General features: G+C 39.4%; 1 long non-coding RNA gene across 1 annotated transcript in view; it reads left to right on the top strand.

Moving 5' to 3' along the window:
• The window catches only part of LOC309626778, a 29,646-nt gene extending 2,567 nt beyond the window's left edge, over positions 1 to 27,079 (top strand). The window contains exon 2 of the long non-coding RNA XR_014243399.1: positions 1 to 27,079. This is a non-coding gene — a long non-coding RNA (uncharacterized lncRNA).

Raw genomic sequence — 27,079 nt, 5'->3', positions numbered from 1 at the left:
GGAAGCCCCTTCAGCTTCCTTTTTTAAAACTTTTATTTTGAATAGATGTTAAATTCAGTTTATTCAAAATTCAAAATGTTCAAAAAGTTATACTCAGAAAAGTCTTCCTCCCTTCCCATTCCCCAGCCATCCACTTCCCTTCAATAGAAACAACTGCTATGATCTATTTCTTCAGAAATATTTTATACATAAACATTAGCTTTCACTTTGAAAGCCTTAGATTCCACCCCTGTGCCCACAGAGAATTCAGCCCACTTATTTTCAGAGTTTATCTCTAGGGAATCATTGCTTCATCTAACATTTTTCCCAAAATTCCTGCCCTCAGTTGATGGGACTGTTGAAGACAGACAACAGTTGTTCATGCTCTCTTACTCAAAGGTTTCCAGGCTGTCCCAGGAATGTGCATGGGAACCACCTGATAGAGGAATTACAGGACACACACATACCCACGACCCCAGTTCTCACCCTCTATCCTTGGCCAGACTCTCACCTAGGCTCTAAGTCATTCATCCCATTCCCAACCCCCTCAACTTCTAAACTCCATTTAGCTTTCTTCATCCTCTTGCTCTTTGCATTTAACATTTGGCAGTGTTTTCCCTGCAAAGCCCTTGTGAGCTCTCACCAATAATTCTGATTTCCCACTCAAGCTAAATTGCTTCCATTTACCCCTGATAACATGCTTAAAACATCCCCATTGCTCCATTTCCCCTGCCATCTTGCTTTACTATCTCATCTTTGTCCTGGATTATTATAACAATCTTTTAATTAGTCACGCACCACCACCAATTTCTTCTCTTTTCAGCTAATCCTTCAGAGAGAGCATTCTATTTCAGAATCTGACCATATTATTCTCAGTTCAAAATAGTCTGATGGATAAATTGCAAACTCCTTATTGGGGGATCTAGACCTTGATAACTTTCCCATTGCCCACCTCTCTAACCTCTTTTCCTGCAAGGCTTAGGTTAGCATTTTTTGTTGTTGTTTTAGGGATATTGAGCTGTCGATAGTTCCATGAACATGCCGCACTTTTAACTCCTCATGTTTTTGCACATGCTGGAATATCCTTCTACTCTTTACTTAACTGGAAAATTGCTATTTATCCTTTAAAACAGAACTCAGGCATCACTTCCTCTATGAAGCCTTCCCTGCCCCATGTTTGTACCTTATACAACCTCTACTAAAATTGAATTGAAATGATCTATTTTTATGTCTCTCTCCCCTATTAAAACTGAACCCTCAGGGATAGAGAGCATGTTTTTATTATTCTCAATTCTAGAACAGAATCTGTATCTATCGTCATGGAAAGATATTCATGGTACATTGATATAACACCAAAAATATAGTAAAAAATTAACACAGGAATTAAAATGGGATACAAAAAATATTTATTAAACATAACAAAAGACAATAACATACACTCTATCCTAGAGACTAGTCCATCTGCACTTAAGAAGAATGTGTATTCTGCTGTTGTTGGGTACAGTGTTCTATATATGTCTGTTAGTTCTAATTGGTATATAGGGTTGTTCAAGGCCTATATTTCATTATAAATCTTCTGTCTGGTTTTTTTATGCACTATTGAAAGTGGATATTGAAGTCTCCATCTATTATTGTAGCACTGTATTTCTCTTTTCAATTTTGTCAATTTTTCTTTCTGTTGATAGGTAGGAGATATAAGTGAATGGATAGATATTCCATGTTCATGGATTGGAAAGAATCAATATTGTTACGATTGCAGTTCTCCCCAAATTGATCTATAGACTGTATGCAAAACCTTAGCAGCCTTTCTGGCACAAGCAGACAAGCTGATCCTAAATTTTATATAGAATATCCAAAACAATTTTGAAAAAGAAGAACAAAGCTGGATGACTTAAAATAGCCAGTTTCAAAACTTACTGTAAACCTACAGTAATCAAGACAGTACGGTATTGGCATAAAGATAGGCATATATATTAATGGAACAGTATTGAGAGTCAGGAATAAATTCTTACATTTGTGGTCAATTGATTTTCTTCCTTCCTTTCTTTCTTTCTTTCTTTCTTTCTTTCTTTCTTTCTTTCTTTCTTTCTTTCTTTCTTTCTTATTTTTGGCTGCATTGGTCTTTGTTGCTGCTCAGGCTTTCACTAGTTGCAGCGAGCAGGGGCTACTTTTCATTGTGGTGCACGGGCTTCTCATTGCAGTGGCTTCTCTTGTTGCAGAGCACGGGCTCTAGGTGCGCGGGCTTCAGTAGTTCTGGCACGCTGGCTCAGTAGTTGTGGCTCGCAGGCTCTAGAGCGCAGGCTCAGTAGTTGTGGCACACGGGCTTAGTTGCTCCACGGCATGTGGTATCTTCCCGGACCAGGGATCGAAGCTGTGTCCCCTGCATTGGCAGGCGGCTTCTTAACCACTGCGGCACCAGGGAAGTCCCCATCAATTGATTTTCAATGAAGTAGCCAAAACAGTTCAATAGAGAAGGGACAATCTTTTCAGCAAATGATGCTGGGACAATTTGATATCCATATGCAAAAAAAAAGTTAACTTAGACCTTTATCTCACACTATACACAAAAATTAATTCAAAATGGATCTTACACCTAAATATAAAAGTAAAACTATAAAAGTTCTAGAAGAAAACGTAAGATAAAATCTTCATGAACTTAGGCTAGGCAGAGTTTTTGTTTGTTTGTTTGTTTGTGTTTTAATTTATTTATTTTTGGCTGTGTTGGGTCTTCGTTGCTGCGCACGGCCTTTCTCTAGTTGTGGCAAGTGGGGGCTACTCTTCGTTGCGGTGCGCGGGCTTCTTATTGCGGTGACTTCTCTTGTTGCAGAGCACGGGCTCTAGGGGCACAGGCTCAGTAGTTGTGGCTCGTGGGCTCTAGAGCACAGGCTCAGTAGTTGTGGCACACGGGCTTAGTTGCTCTGTGGCATGTGGGATCTTCCCGGACCAGAGCTCGAACCCATGTCCCCTGCATTGGCAGGCAGATTCTTAACCACTGCGCCACCAAGGAAGTCCCAGAGTTCCTAAATATGACATCAAAAGCACAATCCACAAAAGAAAAATTTGATAAATTGGACCTTATCAAAATGAAAACTTGTGTGCTTCAAAAGATAATATTAATAAGTTGAAAAGACAAGATATAGGCTGAGAGAAAATATTACAAATTGTATATCTGATAAAGGAGTAGTATCTAAAATATACAAAGAACTCTTATAACTTAGTAATAAGAAGACTAATAATCCAATTTAAAAATAGGGGAAATATTAGAATGCACATTTCACCAAAGAGGATACATGAATGGGTAAAAGGCACTTAAAAAAGATACTCAACACTATTAGTCATTAGATGAATGCAAATTAAAACCGCAATACTATAGCATTACATACCCACTAGAGCTATAATCAAAAGGACAGACAATACCAAGTGGTAGACAAGATGTGGGGAAATCTTCATGTATTTGTTGGTAGGAAAGTAAAATGGAAGAGCCACATTGTAAAACAGATTTATAGTTTTTTTTTAATAAGCTAAACAAATTTCCCAGAAATTCTACTACTAGGTATCTACCCAAGAGAAATGAAAATGTATGTTCACACAAAGACTTGTACATAAATGTTCATAGCGGCATTATTCATAATAGCCAAAAGCTGGAAGCAACCCAAATGTCCATAAACTGATGATAGATAAACAAAATGTAGTATATCTATACAATGGACCATTTTTCATCCATGAAAAGAAATGAAGGGACTTCCCTGGTGGCTCAGTGGGTAAGACTCCGTGCTCCCAATGCTGGGGGCCCAGGTTCAATCCCTGGTCAGGGAATTAGATTCCGCATACATGCCAAAACAAGAGTTCGCATGCTGCAACTAAAGAAGCCCGCATACTGCAACTAAGAAGTCCACATGCTGCAACAAAGATCCCTTGTGCCGCAACTAAGACCTGGCGCAGCCATAAATACATAAATAAATAAACAAATATTTTAAAATAAATAAATAATATATTAAAAAGAAAAAAATGAAGCACGTGCTATGTGGATGAGCCTCTAATACATTGTGCTCAGTAAAAGAAGCCAGTTACAAAACACTATATATTGTATGATTCCATTTATATGATATGATCAGAAAAGGCAAATCTGTAGAGCCAGAAATCAGATCAGCAGTTGCCTGAAACTGGAGGTGAAATTGACTGCAAATACTCATGAGGGAACTTTATGGGGTGTTGGAAATGTTCTAAATCTAGATTGTAACAGTGGTTGCACAGCACTATAAATTTACTAAAAATCATTGACTGTACACTATTATAAGTGAATAATGGGTGAATTTTATGGTATGTAAGTTATATCCCAATAAAAGTGTAAAATATTTAAATGAATGTTAGAAATGCTCATTTATTATTGATTCACAGTTTGCTGCAGGATCTTTCTGGGACTTAGTGACCAGAGATGCATGTCAAATGGAAAGAAAGAATTTGTTAGAGAAATGAATATATTGAGGAGGGCCTATAGGGAGTGGCCAGAGAAAAAGTTCAAGAGAGCAGCCTTGAGAACGGCCAAAACTTAGTCAGGAAGCGCTCCACACTGAGAGGCAAGGCCTAGAAAAGGAGACATGATGGGTAGAGTTCTGGTGACTGCAATAGTGGGGATTTAGGCAACTTTAAAGAACACCCTCATGCCCAAGGGGGCACCAGAAGAGCAAGTCCCAGTTGTGACTGCAGACATTCTCAGCTGAGGGAGGGCACTCTCTTGGGTTCATTCAAAACCCCACCCAGGTTCTTCAGAGACCAGTACTCTCAATTTCCTTTCATTTTCTTTCTTGGGAGGAAGGGGGAATTTGCCTGAAGGTGGCTTCCTTTTAAGTCTGAAAATGGGGCAGGAAGAGCCAGCTGAGGCCCTGTGACTCTCTCCAGGAGAGAGGCAACTGTTATAGCCAAAAGAAACTGCCCTTAGAGGAGCTTTTTCAGAATGACACATACTATTTTCTTCCTCTCCCTCTGTGACTCAGATTCATATTTCACACAGACCTTTGCCTATGTTTTCTTTCCTCTGCCTTGACTGCTAGCCAGCAGACTGTGTCCACAGTGTTTTCCCACTCCTGTTCCCCAGTCTGAATCAGCCTGGTGAAAACATTAGCTGGAAGAGATCTGTGTTTACCAGGTAAATTCCTCTAAAACAAATAAATTTGCAATGAAAATCTTTATTTAACCAAGAGTTCTCCACAGCACAGCTTATGCCTAACCTAATTCAAGCCACAGTCAATGAAACAAAATTCTAATCCATACCGTGTATTTGGACAGTCCAATGGAGCTTACTTGTAAAAAGATTTGACCTGTAGTACTTTCTTTTCCCCAAGGAGCTTGAGAAATAAGTAGAGGCAAAAACAGAGCCCCTTCGTACTTGGAGAGTATTTTCCCACAGATACTTGTTTTAAAAATCCAGTTCCCAGGAAACCCTTGTAAGGACTTTTCCCAATAGTCTACCAGATCCTGGACAAGAAAAAGAGATAGACTCTAGATTCAATAAGCAGGATCTTCTCAGAAGGAAACAATGGGAACTTTTTCAATCTTCAAGGAGGCTCTAATCCAAAGCACTGTAGAAAATGGTCAAGAGATCAGAAATGAATCAAGGTGAAGGAAACAAAAGTAGCATTCCAAAGAGGTGATAATATACTATCATCTGAGGTGGTATTAATCACCTAAAGAGGCCTGAGGCTGTACTAATATACTAATGAGAGTCAAATCTTTAAAAATACTGTACCTAGATCATATGAGAGAATTCATTACATCAATTGTTCCTACTGCTAAGAGCAAGATATTCCTCAAAGGGCATTATTGTGGAGGGAGGTCATTCTCTCCCTCTCCCAGGTCCATAAAATAGAATCTCCACTTCTTCAAAATTGTGAAAGACATTTGCCTTCCTGATAGTTCCCTCTCATTTCTCCCCAGGGCAGGAGGGACTCAGCTGACTGGGCCACTGGGGAAGGAACTGAGCACACTCTGCCCCTTCTTCATCTTCTCCTGGGACTAGCCTGCCCGCCAGACAGGTGCCTCCAGCCCTGAGCCCCCACACACATGCATCCATCCCTGCCTCCCCAGAAGGTCTAAGGGGCAAGTGTCAGGAAGTCTGGTTGTAAGCCCTGACCTGTGGGACTCTTGCACTGTGACCTTACCCTATCAAAGCTAAAGCTTCTATCTCCATGTCTGTTTTTCATAAGGTTCTGAACACAGAGGGGGTAAGAGCTGCAGTTTATTGGCCTCTTCAAAGGCCCCATATTAAGACTTTAAGGAGCCCTGCCACTGAAGAGTTTAAAAACCAGCGAATAACCCAAAGAAATGACTTTAGCAGGAGACTAAATTCACCATATGCCCTTGAGCAAGAGCTGAGCTCCTCAGTCGGGAAGGGAGCCGCCTCTTCCAGAAGAGGATGCAGCATGAGGGAGTTGCACATGGGACAGTGAGGAAGCAGAGAGAGCTTCTCAGGAGCCGGAAGAGGGGAGACTGACGTCACTGCGATCCCCTCGTGTCTGAGGTGTGAAGTGGTGGCAAGACTCATGAATTGGGACGCAGAAAACTTGTGTGGAAGTCCCAGCTCTTATCAAATGTGCAGCCTTTACTATTTTGAGCCTTAGTTTCCACATTTTTAATGAGCATAAATATCATTCCCACCTACCCTGTAGGGTTACTTTGAGAAATACATTATGTCGTGTATGTGAATGTTCATGTACACTGGAACGCATGTTAGATATATAAGGCAGCATGAAAAAAATAGTGAGGACAAGGTACTTGAAGATATTTTGGGGTGGAAGTGCTGGTATTTTCCATTTGCTCTTCCAGATCCACTCTCCATTCTCATCTGTATCCTAGAGGCTGAACTTCCTGAATTGCATCAATGGGTTCCCTTGTCTTTTGGCTGCTGGTTGAGTTTCATCAATGAGGAGCAACAGAAGAGACTGGAGAGGGGGCTATTCAGCTGCTTGGATTAGACTCCCCTGGTCTCCTCCCTGCTGTTTCTCCTCAGGTTGGCTGCATCTCTCTATGGAGGGCACAGCTAGAATCAAACTGCCTTCTCCACACAGTTTTCTCCCCAGACCAGCAGCTTTGCCATCACCTGGGAATTTGTGAAAAATACAAATACTCCAGTCCTACGCCAAACCTACTGAGGCAGAAACTCCAGGGGTAGGCCCAGCAATCTATGTTTAACAAGCCCTCCAAGTAATTCATACACAGTTTGACAACCACTGCTGTAACTAACTGCTCTTTTTTTTCTCTCTCACAGCTACTAACCCTGCGATACTGTCCAGTCCTTTGTTGTTTTCCCCGAAACTCTGTTTACCTTTGTAAATAGTCCTTTTACTATACTCTCCTCAAATTACTCATTTTGAATATGCCATGGTTTCCTGCAGGACCCTAACAATGTCAACAAGGGGCTTCTTGGGATCCAAAAAATAAGACAGCTAACTGCTTTGTCCTCTGCCTGTGAAAAGGACAGGCCCACTGACCAAGCTGAAAGAAAAAACCTGCGATGGGATAGCCAAGTAAGGAGATCTAGTTACAGATCACCCCAAAATCCTTTAGGCAAAAGCTTGCAGTGGATCTCTGTGTTTCAGGAAATGTTTGTCTGGTAAACTAAAAAATGATGTAATATCCTTGTGAGACATATGACTAAAATCTGAGGTTTTTGTGTAGGCTTGGTCTGTAATGTTGGTTTCTACCAAGGGCTTTAGTCTGAAGAGGGAAAATGCTAAAATAAGTTGCTACTTGCAAAAGGAAGCTGCTGGTATTTCTTTCCTTTGGCCTGGGCCAAAGCTATAGCGAGCTAAATTCGTACCATTTATTTTTCGTCCAATATGAAAGTCGTATAGACCAAGACATAACATTTGAGCACCAATAGAGAATAAACAAGTTCAAAGGGTCAGTCTGACTAGAATGTATAATGCCTAAGACAAAGGGAGACTGTTTCTAGGTGTTTGTTTCCTCAGGTCTCTTGTCACAAGGAGTCACCTTGTTTCCAGGGCATAAATCCAAGGCAGAAATATTCAACAGAGGTCAGGAAGGTAACCTTGAGTAAAACTGAGAAGCCCCACTCCAGCAAGTCATTTCCTTTGAAAATGTAAAGGTTAGTAAGCCTGGAATCAGGATAAGAAAGAGGCTTTGGGAAAACTTAGCCCAAAGTACTAAACTAACACAGGTTTTTCTTGCCTTTGTGGAATGAATCTATTGCTTTTCCTACAAATGAAGAAACTGGTTTTCAAAGTAGCATCTCTTATTTATGCTTTATAAATTTGGCCAGTAATAACTGGACCCTAAAAAATGGCGAGTCAGGCTAAGCTTGTCTTCAAATTTTGTCTTTAATTCACTTTTTAAAAACAATTCCCCTCCATCTCTCCTTCCCTTCTCCCTTTTCCCCCCTCTCCTGCCCCAGAGATCCATGGTATCCTCAAGCTGTAACTGTCTGTTCACAGCCCACCACTTGAACAACCTTCCCAGGTTTTCCCCTCTTTGAGCTTTTCCAGAGCACACTCAGAATTTAAAGGAACAGGGCCCTATCCCTCAGGGCCTAATGCAGATGATGGTTATCTAATTACCACTGGGTAAGAGATTGCTTGGTAACCCTCTTGCCTGAGGCAGCTACCAGAGTGAACAGGAACATAAGGCCCTGCCAATCAGTAGCTGTGTGATCTTGGGAAAGTTACAAAGAAAGATGCAAAGAATCATAGATTCTTGGGGTTGAAAGGGATCAGTGCTTGAATACATAGTCTAATACCTTACAGAGGTTTTATCCACCTTCTATTTAATGTTCTACTGAAAATAACTTCTATCATTTATTGAGCATCTCCTATGGGCCAAGGCCTGAGCTAGGCATTTGTATATATTGTCACTAATCCTGAAAATAACCCAGCAAGGTAGTTAGCACTAGCCCCATTTTACAAATATGAAACTGAGACTTGATAGGGTGACTTAGTTAGTCCAAGTAAGTGGCAAAGCCAGGGTTCGTACCTATTGCAGTTGGCCTGGATGTCAGTGCTCATTCCACTTGACTGTATGATCTTCTAAGAGATCCCATTCTAACCCTATAACAGAAGCATACTTTATTTTTTTTTAATATTTTATTTATTTATTTGGTGCACCAGCTCTTAGTTGCGGCTTGCAGGCTCCTTAGTTGCAGCTTGCTGGCTCCTTAGTTGTGGCATGCGAACTCTTAGTTGCAGCATGCATGTGGGACCTAGTTCCCTGACTAGGGATCGAACCCAGGGCCCCTGCATTGGGAGCGTAGAGTCTTATCCACTGTGCCACCAGGGAAGTCCCTGAAGCATACTTTATAATGAGCTGAATTTGTCTTCCTCTACCTCCCACCCACCTTCACCTCCAAGTTCTACCCCTCTGGGTATAGCAAAGTTGTCTTCCTCTTCTACATGCCACTCCTTCAGGTATTTGAAGACTACAGACTACTAACCATCCTGAAAAGATTCAACCTTTCCTCCTATGAAAGTTTAAAATCCCTTCACTCTCCTACTGATTCCTCTTCAGTTCGTCTATGTCCCATAAATCAACAACAAAAACCTGAAAGTTAATATATGTACAGAAAAGTGCACAGGTTATATGTACACAGTGCAATTAATTTTTACAGAGTCACTCCTTGATCAAGCAACAGAAGCATTACCAGAACCCTAGAAGCCCATGCTATCTCGTCTCTGCCTCCCCGAGAGGTGAGCCACACCCTGACTTTTAATACATGGATTATATAGAGGGAAGCACACAATCTGCATCCTTTTGTGCCTGCCTTTGTTTGCTCAACATTGTGAGAGTTTCATGTCATATTGTGTGGAGCTATAGTTGGTTCATTTTCATTCCTTTCTGTGTATTTCTTTAAAAATTGTGGTAAAATATGTATAATATAAAATTTACCATCGAAACAATTAAGTGTACAGTTCAGTGGTATTAAGTATATTCACAAGATTGTTCAACTGTCACCACCATCTCTCTCCAGAATTTTTTCATCTCCCCAAACTGAAACTCTGTGTTTATTAAACAATAACTCCCCACCTGCCCCTCCTCCAGCCCCTGGCAACCACCACTCTACTTTCTGTCTCTTTGAATATGCCTTCTTTAGGTACCTCATGTAAGTGGAATCATATAGTATTTGTTCTTTTTGTGACTGGCTTATTTCACTTAGCATAATGTCCTCAAGATTCATCCATGTTGTAGCATGTGTCAGAATTTCCTTCCTTTTTAAAGCAAAATAATATTCCATTGTACAGATATACCATGGTTTTTTTTTTTTTTTATTCTGTGTGCTTTTTAAAGTGTGTTGACTTATATGGGACCCCGTGTCCCCAGTGGATCTGGCACGAGCAGGTCCTTTGCACAGCTCCACCACTGCACTCCCACACTCTTTTTTCTTGCTTTCAAGTCTGGCTCCCATCTAGACAGAGTGCTCTTTGGACCTTATGCATCTTTGCTTCCCCAGCACCTAGCTCCAAGTAGAAATTCGGTGAACAATATCTGGTAATAAATGAATGAAAGTATAACAGCCCCGTGAAGTTCCTCCTCTTTACCTCTCTGAGCCTCAGTTTCCTCATTCTTGAAATGAAGAGTTCAGACTATTGATTTCTTAAATCTTGCCTAGCTTGATATTCCTGATTTTATGACAGACTTGCATTTCACAAGGCTCTTTGGTGACCTATTCCAAGGGTTTGACAAACAAAACAACAGTAATTTTTAAACTACTTATATGTGTTTCAGTTTATATATCAATAGTTTCAGCTTATCCCTTTGGTAACCCTGTTAGGAAACATGAGACTTGAAGGCTCTGTGAGAAATTCTTCTGGACGAGGAAAAAGACTTGCAAAGTGGGTCATTAAGGAGGTCTCTGTTAGGGAGAGGTTTGCCAAGCTAATTTCTCTCATTCAGTGGCTCAGTTGAAAAGCTTCTGGGGCTGTAGGGAAGCTGCAATTCCCAACTCAGTCAATAGGTGGTCATTTAACTGCGCCCAGAGGGAACAGATGAAAACAACTCCAGCCCCAGAGCCAGGATCGTCCCAAAGTGGCAGTCAACCAAATTAGCATTTTTCTAGGAGACTTTGCATATATAATATGGTTAGAAGGCCCTGAGCATTCTGAAATACGCTATCACTGGCAATAGACTTAGAATGCTACCTGCTCTGTTCCTGGATAAGTTGAAATACAACCCCAATATTTTATCCTCCATCTTGTGACTTCTGGTTCTTATTCTCTCCTGTCTTCCTTCTCCCTCAACCAATTTATGAGAGGCATGAAGCCAAATTTTGATAGGCCCATGATTGAAACACACTGACGTAAAATGTCTCAAGGGACAGTAAGTTTACAGGCAGATCAGTAGCTCTCCAGCTGGAATTTTTAAAGGAGACTGAGCTTACTGTCTTATGAAAGAGAGCACACTCATACATATTTTGAGAACATTTGGAAACTTCTGTGTCAGATCAGATCAAGATCCATACAAATAAATATTCTCTTCTTGCCAATTGCTGCTAATAAAGGGATGTATATGCCTCCAGATATTCTTTCCTAAGTACATACCAGCATGTTTTCTTCTTTATAAAAAGAAAAACTAACACTTTCAAATAATCTTTAAAACTTTATTATAAAAAGGACTATTGATTAAACCATGACATCTAACTGTTAACCTCACTCTCCATTCTCTTCTCTTACTTTGAACATTTATGGGTTTTGGTAAAGTTGTGTTCAGTTATTTCTTATTTTATCTTTCAAAAAATTAGCATTAATTTATTTTGGCCTCCTTCTGCATCTTTAAGTGCTATGGGCATTTCTGCTACAAAGGTATTTTTGCCACTTCCTACAACTTTCTCTTATCCTTTCGAATTACAAATTTGATGACTGAACCTAGGTTATATTTTTTAGATTGATTCATAACTTTTGAAACATTTGTTGCTCTATTTTATTATTGTTGCTTCCTTAGTTTCAAGCACTGCTAACTTAAGGTGGACTTAGCGCACACTCCTGTTCTTCATTCTATTATCTTCATAAAAGTTCTGTGACCCTCCTGTTCTATTCCTTCTTTAACATTTGCAATGCCCCAGTGGGTTAAAAGCAGACAGAAAATCAGAGACTAAATAAATAGCTGTTTTGGGAGACCACAGAGAACAGCTTCAACCTACACATTAGTGTTATATCAGGATAGAACAAAATAATGAACATGAAAGCCCTTTGAAAAATACAAAAGCATGCCATGCACATGTAATATTTGGCTTGACTTGAAGAGGAAACCAAGCTGAAATGGCTTATTAGGATTTACCAAATGCCTGGGGTCAAACATCTGAGGAAAGAGTTTGGAAACATAACTAGCATTATTTCTTAAACTGCTTGAATACTCTACATTGTTTACTTACAAGTGTTCTGGCTACAGTTGTGACTTAACACATTTTAGTAACAGAGAAATAGGGAGCATTTTTATTTTACAGTAACCTAGAGATTCCAATAAATATCAGGGGACATAAATCAGCACAAAGTCTTAAAAGTGGCTGGTCTGACAAAAAGGAGCCAGTGTAATGTGGCTTTTCTATTAGCTTGGCTATAAAGTTGGCTATTAACTTAGCAACTAATTGGATCCTCCGACAGTGGATCATAAAAACATTCGGTCCTGCAGGCTAGAGAACATGTTGTGCTTGCTGAATGGTGTTTAAGGTACTTTAAAAGTCTGGTTATGTTTGAGTGATGACTAAACACGACTTTATTATATCGGACATTTAGAGTTGGTAGGCATGGTGTCTTCCTATACAGAATTGTGTCTGAAGGGCTGCGTCTGAATCCTAGCTCTACCATTTACAAACTGCATGACTTTGGTCTTATATTTTAACCTTTATGAGCCTCAGCTTCTTCATCTGTATGATGAGGGTAACATTATCTGTCCTTCTTACTTCATAGAGTTAAAAGAATTAAGATAGACCATGCACAGAAAAGAGCTTTGGAGACTTAAGCACTATACACACATTAGTTACAATTAACCAAATGTAACCCTCATGTTTTACCAATGAGTAAACTGAGGCCCAGAGAAGCTAAATGATTTGATGAAAGACCTATGGTGGCAGAGTTAGATTTAGAACGCAGATCTCCACAGCCTCTTTTCTTTGTGGTATATCAATCAGTACTGTTTTTTGACATTTTCTATAAATTAAGGTCTATATTCATGACTCATTTACATATAATTTACTGCCCAGCTATAAAAGGTCATTAAAGTTTAACTTTAAGTTTGTTAGACGCTAGATTTAATTACCATGTATGTGTAGATGCATTACTGAACTTACAACTAAAACTATAGCTAGGCTAGTCCCTGAAGGAGAACATTTTTTGTTTTTATTTTGCAAGTCAGTGCTTGGCTAAAACCTCTGTTTTTATAAGAGAGTCACGTGAGATAATCTAAACCCTAAATCTAATTACAAAGAAGAATCTACAAAACAAATTCAAACCTTGTATGAAAACCAAAACTTTCATTGTACTTTGATGGTCTTCGTAAAATAACTTTTTTCACCTTCATCCTAACATATATATTTTAAACCTGTAATTTTACCATTAACATAAAAAGGACCAGTCCTGTAGAGATAGCTTATTCTAATATTATTTTTGTCTCAATAGATTCATTTATCAATAATGTGTATGTGAAAAAGCATTTTATCTAAAGGTGCTTTTTTTGTTTTAAATAAGGCTATTCTGGGTTTTCCCTTATACTTAAAATTTATGATGGATTTTAATGTCTAAAATTTGCTTACAACTTTAAATTCCTATGATCTAGAATTTAGAATTACAGGAAGAAATGGGATCAATATTTATTTTTCCAGTTATAGTCATGTAGAGATTGGGGCTAGTTTCTCTTCCACAGAAAAAAATACATAGGGGCATGCTCAACCTTGGGACTTTATTAAGGAGTATCTCTCAAGTTCTTTGTGAGTTTATAGTATTTAATTTTACAGTGTTCTACAATGGAAAACACATGGAATTTATATCTAAAATTTGGGCACATCTTGCCTGATCTTGAGCAGGATATTAAGCCTCTCTAGATCTCAGTTTTCTAATCTTTTAAATGGGGTTGTTTCAGCAGGATGCCCAGAACTTGTAAGATTTTTTTAAGTGAGGGAGGGTTGGCAGTCGATTGAAAGAATCTAGAAAAGCTATTGCTTCGAAGCTAGAGAGTTTTTCAGTTTAGAAAGAGGTAAAAACTTGACTACTCATTGTTTTCACCCTTTGTCCTGGTGAAATGACCCAACTAAGCCCTTTACAAAATGTAAAACTCGTAACTCCCTGGGTGGTGGAAAGCACTTTGAGGAAACCTAAACACCGATGTTCTCAGTGGAGAACCTGGCTAGTTATTCTCATTGGTAACACAATTGCTTTTAGCTTCCAAACCTATGCTGTCTCTCTGCCTGCTTTGTCACTTTTGAGGTGGAGACAGTGCTGCTTTTATTTTCGTATGAATCCAAATGGGTCAGGGCAGCCCTGTTGCTTGTGCCCAGGGAAACATGTATTCTTGTAGGAGAAGGTGCTATCCAGAAATCTGAAACCGAGGCCCTGGAGTTGGCAGCGTGTTTACATCTAGAAAGTGAGGACAATGAAACTTACCTTGGAATGTGGTTGTGTGAATTAAGTGAGTATTATGTGTAAGGCTCCTGGCATATAACAGATACTCGACAAATAGTAGCTATTTTGAAAATGCCCAAGATTGTTTTCCAAGTCCTACCATGGTCTCTTCATGTGGCATACATCAGGGGATGTGGCAGAAAGCAGGGCAGCACTATACAGGTGCTGGCCTGAATGGTCCCACCCTACCCCTGCGACATGCACCTGAAAACCTTAGGCAGGGCTCTGTGTGGCAGTTGGACAGGGTTCACAGCAGTGAAAATCAAAAGTAGTCTGTACTCCTAGATCCTCCCACGGCTGGCCCAGGGAGACATGTGACCTGCAGTTCAGCAGAAATGTAGGCATGGGGTATATGCTCAGTCTCTAGTTTACATAGGCTTGCATTCATTTATTGAAACTTCAGACAGAAGAGACACAGCAGTACAAGGCAAAGGGAAACTGCTGCCAGAGAGTGTGCCCAGGACAGTGCTATCTTGATGCTCTCTGATTATTTTAACCTCCAGAAACTGCCTTTAAGTAAATGACAACTAAGAGCATGAATTTGATGCTGAGCACCATCTTCCAAAGGTTTAACAGATACGAGTTGCGGGGAAATTAGGGTAATGGGATTACATGGAAGTTTCCTCTAATTTTGCATATAAGGAAATAGTAAGCAAGGTGACCAGCAGAGTAAAAGGGGGCAGGTGTGAACTAGGCGTCTAAGGGAGTGGGAGATGCAATGGAATAGGCAGGCAGAATGGAGGGAGGACCACGTGATGTCCATGACCACAAATTTAAATTGAGTCCAGTTAGCATGGTTGTGTGTGTCTCCCCAACACTTTTAAGTGTGAAGTAGGCAGAGCTGGTATTAATTAGAGTTAAGAGTTTGCCAGACAAGTGCTGTGAAAGGAGAGAGGGGCAAAGAAATTGGGGCTGTATGAAAGGGCTGTCAATGGAAGTTGGATAAGGAGGGAAGTAAGGACACAATGGGAAGAGGGGGGATGAAAGAGGTCAGGGTCAATGGATTCTAGGTCCCTAGTGGGCTTGAGGAAATTCTTTAAGCAAATCTTGGCATTAAAATCTTTTTCCTTTTTTAAGGTGTTTTAAGAGTGGGACATTTCCTTGACATCTTCCCACTTTACCCTTTCCCACTTTTTCCTTCTCCTTTCCATAGTTTAAGTAGTAAGTTCAAGAGGTGTTGCTTTGCTGAGAGACATTTTTCCCAGTGCAGATTCTTGTATTTCTGGCAAAGAAGGAGTTAAATGGTGTTATTTGGAAGTACTTTAACACTATCCAGATTTGGCTTAGAGATAGGATTATGCTGATGTCCTTTATTTTTCTCCTTAATTTACAAAGAGCTCTTTTATCTCAGACATTCTGGTGCTTTATTGGAATTTTCTAAGTAATGCAGCCTAGCACAGAGCAGTTTTTTGGGAGAGCTGCAATCTGACCCTTAAATTGGGGTAGGATTCTAGCAAAATAGAGGCCTCCTGGCCAGAGCTTCTGCTCAGATTCCTAACAGGAACACACTTCTCATCAGAATGGCTGCAGAAGATCAGATGACAGAGGGCTTTTATCAGTTTGTTGCACTGGTCTTTCACCTACCTGAAAACTATCTTAAAATGATTGCTTTCCAAAGGCAGTGACACAGCAGTCTGTTTTCTAGAGACCTTACACTCAATAAGTTCCTTGCTCAGAATGTTTGCCCTGGATATTCCAGATGTGCTTTAAGGTAGAACAAGTGGTTCACAAAGGCACAGAAAGGATGGAGAATAATAGAATCTAGTAAGATTCTGAAATCATGAAAAGTGAAAAAGGCCCACGAATATGTCCATCATCCCTGCCTTGCTGGAAGGGACCCTGAATGGTCTCCATGTCCATCTTTCTACATCTACATGGGACTGAAGTAAAGCTGTTTCAAAAAGAGAGCTTTCTGCCCACTTGGAAATTAGGTCTCATGCTCTGTCAATGCCTCAGGAATTTTTTAAAGTTGATCTTATATTTATCTTTAAGCAGATTTACTCTTCCACAGTTTTACTCATTCTTCTATTGACGATTAAGGGATATTTCCAATTTGGAAGGTAATTCACTCCTTGTTGCTATAACAAACACACCTAATTTTTGAATTATCTCGTTACCCCAAGAAAAACTAATCATGGTAATCTAGGGTTTAAGTCTTGACTTTTTGTTTTTTTGAATTTGTGAAGAGCATAGCCTTTTGTAAGGTGACTTGAATTCTCCCTGAGTTCACCCCCCTTACCTTTCCTAAAACTATGGAATGGTAGACAGAGAAATAGAGCTGAAGTCAGAAGCCTCAAACCCCAACTCTCCTATTACAAGCTGCATCATAGTTTATATTATTCTTAATTTATAGCCCCATTTCATCATCTGCAAAATGTGAAGCATACCTATGCCCCAGATAAATCGGGTAACAAATGTAAAAAGTACTTTGTAACTGGAAAAATATTGCAAAAGTGTGTCTCTTTTTAGGGTTTACTCCCAAATGCTCCATGTTAGCTTGTTTGGGGTCCTCCCAGGGCCCCTCTCCTTCCCTCCTCTCTTTCTTTGCCTGCCTTCCCCTCTCCTTTCCCTAGTGTCCAGCTGTCCTCCATGAATGTTGCTGTAGCAGAAATCTCAGAGACTACACAAAAGCTAAAAATTCAGTCAAAGAAGAAATTGATACCAGTGTACAGAAACCTTCTTCCTGCTAATCACATTTCTTAGAGGGTGCTATAAGACTGGCAAAGGAGGAAAGAGAGGAAAAAGCAGACTGGAGACACTGGTGATGAGAGCAGGAGAGGAGAGAAGAAGAGTAAGGGAAGCAGGAAAGAATCCACTAGAAATGGAGGAGCATAGAACGCAACATCCCCCCAAGCCCCTGAACCCAGCTGGGAAAGGAAGGGAGAAGGACAGCATTATTCCAACAAACTGTGAAACTCTATAAAAGGGAGTTTATACAGCAAAGAGCAAAGTCAGCACAAGAGAAGGAAATTCTTTTCAGGGAGGAGAGTATCAGGTAGCACTGCAGGTAGGTACTGTGATAAACTGAAGTTATGATAGAGTATAAATTGCTGAGAATAGTTTAATAAGAATATGTGATTCCTACCAATTACTGGAAGGTAATATAAATCACTATCATATTTTGTATTGCAAGTAAAAGTATACAGTGGAATATAGAAAACATATTTGCTTAAAATGTGGTTGACTTCTGCACAGCAAAGGAAACCATAAACAAAATGAAAAGACAACCCACAGAATGGGAGAATATACTTGCAAACGAAGCAACCAACAAGGGATTAATCTCCAAAATATACAAACAGCTCATGCAGCTCTATGTCAAAAAAAAACAAAAACAAAAAACAACCCAGTCAAAAAATGGGCAGAAAATCTAAATAGACATTTTTCCAAAGAAGACACACAAATGGTCAAAAAGCACATCAAAACTACAATGAGATATCACGTCACATCAGTCAGAATGGCCATCATCAAAACGTCCAGAAACAATAAATGCTGGAGAGGGTGTGGAGAAAAGGGAACCCTCCTACACTGTTGGTGGGAATGTAAATTGGTACAGCTGCTATGGAGAACAGTATGGAGATTCCTTTAAAAACTAAAAATAGAGCTACCATATGATCCAGCAATCCCACTCCTGGGCATATATCTAGAGAAAAACATGGTTCAAAAAGACAATGCACCCCAATGTTCATTGTAGCACTGTTTACAATAACCAAGAAGCAACCTAAATGTCCATCGACAGAGGAATGGATAAAGGTGATGCGGTACATATATACAATGGAATATTACTCAGCCATAAAAAAAGAATGAAATAATGTCATTTGCAGCAACATGGATGGGCCTGGAGATTATCATACTAAATGAAGTAAGTCAGGCAGAGAAAGCCAAATATCATAGGATATCACTCATATGTGGAATCTGATTTTTAAAAATGATACAAATGAAATTATTCACAAAACAGAAACAGTTACAGATATCAAAAACAAACTTATATTACCATATGACCCAGCAACCCCACTACTGGGCATATACCCAGAGAAAAACCATAATTCAAAAAGACTTATGCACCCCAATGTTCATTGCAGCACTATTTACAATAGCCAGGTCATGGAAGCAACCTAAAGGCCCATCAACAGATGAATGGATAAAGAAGATGTGGTACATATATACAATGGAATATTACTCAGCCATAAAGGGAACGAAACTGGGTCATTTGTAGAGACGTGGATGGACCTAGAGACTGTCTTACAGAGTGAAGTAAGTCAGAAAGAGAAAAACAAATATTGTATATTAATGCATATATGTGGCATCTAGAAAAACGGTACAGATGAACCAGTTTACAAGGCAGAAATAGAGACACAGATGTAGAGAACAAACGTATGGACACCAAAGGGGGGAAAGCGGGGTGGGGGGGTGGTGAGATGAATTTGGAGATTGGGATTGACATATATACACTAATATGTATAAAATAGATAACTAATAAGAACCTGCTGTATTTAAAAAAATAAATAAAATTAAAAAAAAAAAAAAACTTATGGTTACCAAAGAGGAAGTATGGTGGGCGAGGTGGGGTGGGGGATAAATCAGGAGCTTGGGATGAACATACACACACTACTATATATAAGATAGATAACAACAAGGACCTACTGTATAGGGAACTCTACTCAATATTCTTAGATAACCTATATAAAAATATTAAAAAATGAATATATGTATATGTATAACTGAATCACTTTGCTGTACACCTGAAACTAACACAACATTGTAAATCAACTATACTCCAATAAAAAATTTTTTTAAATGTGGTTAGGACTCATGCTTTTACACTCTATCCACATGGTAGAGAGAATGTGGGAGATGAACTTGGAGCAACACACATTCCCATCTGCCTGCTTCCCTCCTCTAAAGAATCAAGTGGCACTCTGCAATCACTTGGAAGTAGGAAGACAGGTTTTTTATGGACACCAGGTGTGGGAGTTGGAAGAATGAAGGAATTGGAGGAGGAATCACGACTAAGGTGTGGGCTGGGATTCACAGAAGGAGTAGAGCGGCCTAGATGGAGCAGCAATCCTATTAGGGACTAGACTCTTTCTAGTGGAATTTCTTGAGCAGGGAAACTGCTAATACCTAGTCTACCTGTAATTTAAGGGAGCTACACAAGCCCATTTGCAGACCTAGGTTCCTATGGAAATATCACCACCCAATACTCGATCTCTTCTGACACATATATAAGATGTCTTTCTCTGAGCCTGGGGAAAGACAGTAGCAGACCATATTATGCCCTGGTCTCCTATCCCCACCAAGACTATTTCAGAAACTAACATGAGGGGTAGCAACAGGTTAGTGAGCTGAGGTTGGGAGAATTATATTCTGCATCTTCAAACTCACCAGGGAACAAAAAACTACAGAGGTAAACTATTTCTGTTTCACATTCCAAAAGTATCCCATGACTCATCCCATTCTTCTTTTTTTTTTTTTGCTGCGTTGGGTCTTTGTTGCTGCGTGCGGGCTTTCTCTAGTTGCGGCGAGCGGGGGCTACTCTTCGTTGTGGTGTGCAGGCTTCTCATTGCGGTGGCTTCTCTTGCTGCGGAACATGGGCTCTAGGCGCTTGGGCTTCAGTAATTGTGGCACACAGGCTCAGTAGTTGTGGCGTACGGGCTTAGTTGCTCCGCGGCATGTGGGATCTTCCCGGACCAGGGATCGAACCCATGTCCCCTGCATTGGCAGGCGGATTCTTAACCACTGCACCACCAGGGAAGTCCCCCATTCTTCTTTCTTGATTAGTCCTTCTCTTTCTGATTACATCCATCTCAGGCAAATCGAACTTTTGTTACCCCACTGTGAGCACGAATATGGGTTTCCCATAGAGTGTTGTTTTAAGATTCATCAAGTTAACTTCACTCCTGCTTTGGCTGCTCTGAAATTACCCACCTTAAGCAAAATTGAATGTCGGTGCCTTATCTAAAGGTTGAATAAGGCGCCATTGAAAAGTGAGGCCATCTTTTGTTGGCTGGGGAGACTAGACTTTTTTTCTCATATGATTCAGGTATAGACCTCTGCCACCAGGTCTCTAGGGAGCGTTCACAGCCATAAGTTATCTGCTTATGCTCTGTGTCCAACAAGAAGAGAAAACACACAAAAAATTCTAGGCTACTCCATTGGCTTCAAAACTAGGATTTGATGACTTCTGAGGTCTGCCCTCACTTGCAGGTTCAGAATCCTAAAGCTGTGGCTTCTACATTCACATCCCATTCAAACAAGTTAAGCAACGTTCAAGTCTCCATTTTTCTAGGACATTGTATAAAGGAAAGCACAGAGGGAGAATTATTGCCTCGAGTGCAAACCCTTCAACTTCCACTGTGAATAGAGCCAGTGAGACTGAACAGACAACATCTTCCATTGCTACCTGCTAGGTGTTATAACAAGGGAAGGCAGGGACAGTTACTTTGTATAAATCAGGAATGTTTGGCTTCTTGAGATGGGAAAGCAAACATAGGAGAGCCAATCTTACACTTATAAACACTCAAATTCAGAATAACTAGTATACAGTGAACCTCCATGTTATGGGGATAAGAAGGGTTTATCCTTTTGTTTGTATGGGAAAATTAAAGAGTAACAAATATTTTGTGTACATATCAATTACCAAATAATATGCCCTAAATACAGCCCATCATATTTCCCTTGATATTTGAAATAGGCAACTAGGTTTTATTTTCAGTGTCTCCCCTTAGCACAAATATGTTCCTAGCATTACATACACACTTCATTACTTGACACTTTATCTTTTTGCTCTTAATAGGTTAGAATTTAACTGTTCCTGTTTCTTTTATTGTAATCCTCCCCCCCATTTAAATTTGGAAGAATAAGGAGTATACAGAAGAAATGCATTATTTTAAAATAACAGTAAAGGTCATAACTTCCAGTCAATGAAAAGACCTTTCCTCCCATTCCAAAAGCATAGAAATAAAACACACATAACAGCACAAAAAATTAAATGCAATATATAAATAAGTTCAAAAGCAAGAGAGGGAAATCTCTGGGTTCTAAAACTGACGCAGAAACTAAAAGCCATAAGAAGAGGCAAGTGAGAGCCAAGGCAGCTAACCCTTTAGGTGTCTTTTCATAAATCAGAAAATGGACCACCCTCTGAGTAGATTCACCCTCATGGCTGCAGGACTTGGTGAGTGGAGTTCAAGCTTGATTTCACCCCAATGCACCACCTTGCCCAGGTGCCCTTGTGTAGGATATAATCTATACAACTGTACCCAGTGGCCCTGACAAGTGGAAACAGAAGCTACATCACTTAGAGGGGTTTTGAAGTTGGAAATAGGCCTTTGGGGCTGAGAGATAGAGTTTAAATTTGTCTCTGAGGAAAGGACACTAAGTCTTAAGTCATAGAGATCAGGGAGGTAATTGTAAACCAGTGCTCATAGCAGCATTATTCACAATAGCCAAAAGGTGGAAGCAACCCAAGTGTTCATTGAGGGATGAATGGATAAACAAAATGTGATATATACATACATAGAATGTAATTCAGCCTTGAAAAGAAAGGAAATTCTGACACATGCTGCAACATGGACAAACCTTGAGGACATTATGCTAAGTGAAATAAGCCAGTCACCAAAACATAACACAGTATGATCCCTTATTTGAGGTACTTAAAATAGTCAAATTCATGGAGACAGAAAGTAAACTGGTCACTTACAGGGGCTTAGGGGAGAGGAAAATGGGGAGTTATTGTTTAATGGGATGGAATTTCACTGTGGGAAGATAAAAGTTTTAGAGATGGATGGTGGTGGTGGTAGCACAACAATGTGAACATAGTTAATGCCACTGAACTGTACACTTAAAAATGGTTAAGACAGGTCTTCCCTGGTGGTGCAGTGGTTAAGAATCCGCCAGCCAATGCAGGGGACACGGGTTCGAGCCCTGGTCCAGGAAGATCCCACCTGCCACGGAGCAGCTGAGCCCGTGTGCCACAACTACTGAGCCTGTGCTCTAGAGCCTGCGAGACACAACTTCTGAGACCGCATGCCACAGCTACTGAAGCCCGCGCGCCTAGAGCCCATGTTCCGCAACAAGAGAAGCCACCGCAATGAGAAGCCCGCGCACCGCAACAAAGAGTAGCCCCCGCTCGCCGCACTAGAGAAAACCCGCATGCAGCAATGAAGACCCAACGCAGCCAAAAATAAAGATAAATTAAAATAAATAAATTTTTTAAATGTTAAAAAACATGGTTAAAATAGTAAAATTTTGTGTATTTTTACCACAATTTTTAAATAAAAATTATTTTAAAATAAATAAATAAATACAAACTTCTAAAATAAGGTCATAATATTAATACAAGAAAAGGAGCTGAAACCTAAGTCCCTACATAATGCCAGGAGCCAAAAAGGGCTGCCCATGAAGTAAATTTAAAGCACTGTGGACTTCAGTGGAAGTATCAAGGAATCCTGCTATGAGCCTATGCCATGAATCAAAAGAAATCAGAAACCCAGACCTGTGCCATTCATGAGTATAAGACCTACCTGCAAGTTGTAAGAACCTTAAGTAGAAAAATACATATAAAAAGAGATCCATGGCCGGAGGGATGAATAGCTGGAGCACTATGGCAATGACCTTTTAGATACAATACCACAGGCATGATTCAGGAAAGAAAGAGTTGGTAAGCTGGGTTTCATTCAAGTTAAAAACATCTGCTCTGCAAAAGACAATGTCACTATCTCAAATGATATCTGCACTACCATGTTTATTGCATCATTATTCACAATAGCCAAGACATAGAAACAACCTGTGTCCATCAACAAATGAATGAATAAAGAAGTTGTGATACACACACACACACACACACACACACACACTGGAATATTGTTAAGTCACAAAAAGAGGAAATCCTGCTGTTTGCAACAACATGGGTGGACCATGAGGGCACTATGCTAAGTGAAACAAGTCAGACAGGGAAAGACAAATACTGTAGATCTCACTTATATGTGGAACCTTAAAAAAAAAAAAACCAGGTTGCTCTTGCCTTCTGAGACAGACCGCATTCTGCCTATGGAATGTATATCTCTCTCAATAAACCTGCTTTTACTTTACCTGCTCATTCTTGAATTCTTTCTTGTGCCAAGCCAAGGACCCTCACTTGGTGGCCCATCCCAGGAACTTGCCCAAGACCTGGGACATGACCATCCTCTCATGCCCCATTTTCCTGCAACATCTTTACAAAGGAAGAGAAGGAAGATAGTCTTCTCTCCCTCCCCACTTTTCTTTTGTTTGTAAAAATGTAGCCCACTTAGTTCTTGGGGCAGAGCCCTCTCGCCTGCCCGCTTGTATCCTTCAAAAGCATCCTATATTAATAAATCTACTTCTTAACTATCAAAAAAAAAAAAGCCAAACCCATAGAAACAGAGAATAGAATAGTGGTTGCCAGGGGCTAGAGGATGGGGGAAATGGGGAGATGTTGATCAAAGGGTACAACTTACAGTTATAAGATGAGTAAGTTCTGGGGATCTAACATTCAGCAGGGTAACTATAGTTAACCATACTGTATTAACACTTGAAAGTTGCTAAGAGAATAGTAGATCTTAAAAGTTCTCACCACAAAAAAATAAAATTGTAAATATGTGAGGTGATGAATATGTTAGCTAATCTTACTGTGGTAATTATTTCACAATATATACATGTATCAAATTACATTGTACACCTTGAACTTACACAATGATATATGTCAATTATATCTCAATAAATGTGGGAAAAAGTAAACACTATGAAGGGCAGGCATTTAGTTTAAAGAAAGAAAAAGGAAGACAATGTCAAGAGTATGAGAAAACAATCCACAGAATGGGGGAAAAATATTTGCAAAAGACATATCTGATAAAGAACTGTTGTTCAAAGTATACAAGAAACACTTGAAACTCAACATTAGGAAAATAAACAATCAAAATAAAAAATGAGCAAAAGACCTGAACAGATACCTCATCAAAGAAGAAATACAGATGGCAAGTAAGCATATGAAAACACGCTAAACAAGTTATGTCATTAGGGAATTGCAAATTAAAACTACAATGAGAAAGTACTACACACCTATTAGAATGGGCAAAATCCAAAACACTGACAACACCAAATGCTGACAAGGATATGGAGCAACAGGAATTCTCAGTCACTGCTGTTGGGAATGCAAAAGGGTACAGCCATTTTAGAAGATGGTTTGGCAGTTTTTTACAAAACAAATCATAGTCCTACCACACAATACAGTAATCACACTCCTTGGTATCTACTCAGAAACGTTGAAAACATATCCACAAAAAATCTACACACAGATTTTTATAGCAGCTTTATTCATAGCTGCCAAAATTTGGAATCAACCAAGATATCCTTCAGTAGGTGAATGGATAAGTAAACTGTAGTACATCTACACAATGGCATATTATTCAGTGCTAAAAAGAAATGAGCTATCAGGCTATGGAAAGACATGGAGAACCTTAAATACATATTACAAAGTGGAAGAAACAAATCTGAAAAGGCTACATACTGTGTAATTCAAACCGTATGATAAGGTTTGAAAAGGTAAAACAGTAAAAAAAGATGGAGACAGTAAAAAGATCAGTGGTTACAGGGGTTAGGGAGGAAGGAGGGGTGCATAGGCAGAGCACAGAGGATTTTAAGACAGTGAAACTATTCTGTATGATATTACAATGGTGGATACATTGGCCAAAGCCTATAAAATGTACAACACTGAGAGTGAAACCGAATGTAAGCCATGGTCTTTCTGTGATAATGATGTTGTGGTTCATAGATTGTAACAAATATACCACATGGTGTAGGATGTCACTAGTAGGAGAGGATGTGGGTGAGTGGGGACAGGGGATATATGGGAACTCTCTGTACTTTCCACTATAAATCTAAAATACTTGAAAAAATAAAATGTATTATTTATTTTTTTAAAAAACTACCAGAGAGAAAAAGAGAAAATACCTATAAGAGAATGTCATCTGAGAGATAATAGACTCCTTGTCAAAACAGTAGATTTCAGAAAGCAGTAGATTAATATCTTCAAAGTACTGAGGAAAAATAATGGTAACTAATCTATGTAACCTTAATTAATAATGAAGTCAAAATAAAGACTTCTTGAGACATTTAAAGACCAGGGCAATTTACTGCCCAGACCCTCATTGAAAGAACTACTAAACTTTCTTATTTGGGAAAAATAAAATTAAAAACATGAAGAAGCTCCCATTGGCCAAATATAGGAGAAAAAGTGAGCATCAAATAGAATATTGACTATTAGATTAAGACACATTAAATATATAAAAATCCCCAAGTTCATAATTTTACAGAATCAAAAAGCAAACAAGAGAAAACAAGCACACCATTTGCACACGTTGGTCATTATTGAAAACTAGGGTACAAATGCTTATTTTGAAAATTGGCAATTAAAAATAATTAAGGATTTATCCTGCCTTTCCTGAAGGAACTATGCCTCAGAATAACCAAATGGTTGATGAGAGAATTTTCTTCACAAAAGAACTTCAGTTAATAAATATAAAGCAAAAATAGAATAAGAAAATCTCCAATTTTCAACCTAATCAAATAGTTGATACAGGCAAAGCTCATCAGTGGATGAAACCACTAGATAGAAGGTTGATGGAGAACAAGGAAGGGATCAGACTGTCACCATCTGAACCTACTGATCAATCTTAGCATCACTAATAATGATAGAATCAGACATGCTAGGCCTCTTGATTTGAAACAATATGAAGTCCAGAATACGGCATCAACTCTGAAGTATTTTTGTCAAAAGTATTGAGCCTAACTTTGCCTCCCTTAACCTAGTTTCCAGTGACAGGAATAAGTGATAGAGGAGTAAGTTAGATGATCCCATGAGGGAGCAGGCAAATTCAGAATGTGGGACATTGTACAAGACAACTCATCTAATTTATTCTGTAAGTCAATGTCATATTTTAAAAAAAGGAGGAGGATTGAACTAAATCAGTTTTCTCAACTAGAGATGATTTTATCCTCAGGGGGACATTTAACAATGTCTGGAGACATTTTTGATCGTCACAATGTGAGCAGTGCTACTGGAATCTAGGGAGTAGAGGCCAAGGATGCTGCTATACATCTTACAATGCACAGGACAGCCCCTACTCCCACCCCTACAAGAATTATCTGGTCCGAAATGTCAATAGTGCCACTGTTGAGAAAGCCTATACTAAAGGAGATTGAAAAGACACAACAATCTAATTTAGTGTCTGGGTCTTATTTGGATCCTGGTTTAAACAAACCAAAACCACAAAAAAACATTTTTGAGACACTCAGGGAAATTTGAATATACACTGGGTATTAGATGCTACTGAAGAATTATTGTTGGCCATGATACTAGTCTTGTGTACTGTATGTAAGCAAATGTCTCTGATTTTTAGATATGCACACCAAAGTATGTAGGGATAAAATGGCATGATGTCTAGGATTTTCTTTAAAATATCTCAGCA

Source organism: Balaenoptera borealis (genome assembly GCF_965194805.1).
Source record: "Balaenoptera borealis genome assembly, chromosome: 3".
NCBI classification, from domain to species: Eukaryota; Metazoa; Chordata; class Mammalia; order Artiodactyla; family Balaenopteridae; genus Balaenoptera; species Balaenoptera borealis.
Note: the sequence above shows the minus strand (reverse complement) of the source record. Positions and strands in the feature narration are given on the sequence as shown.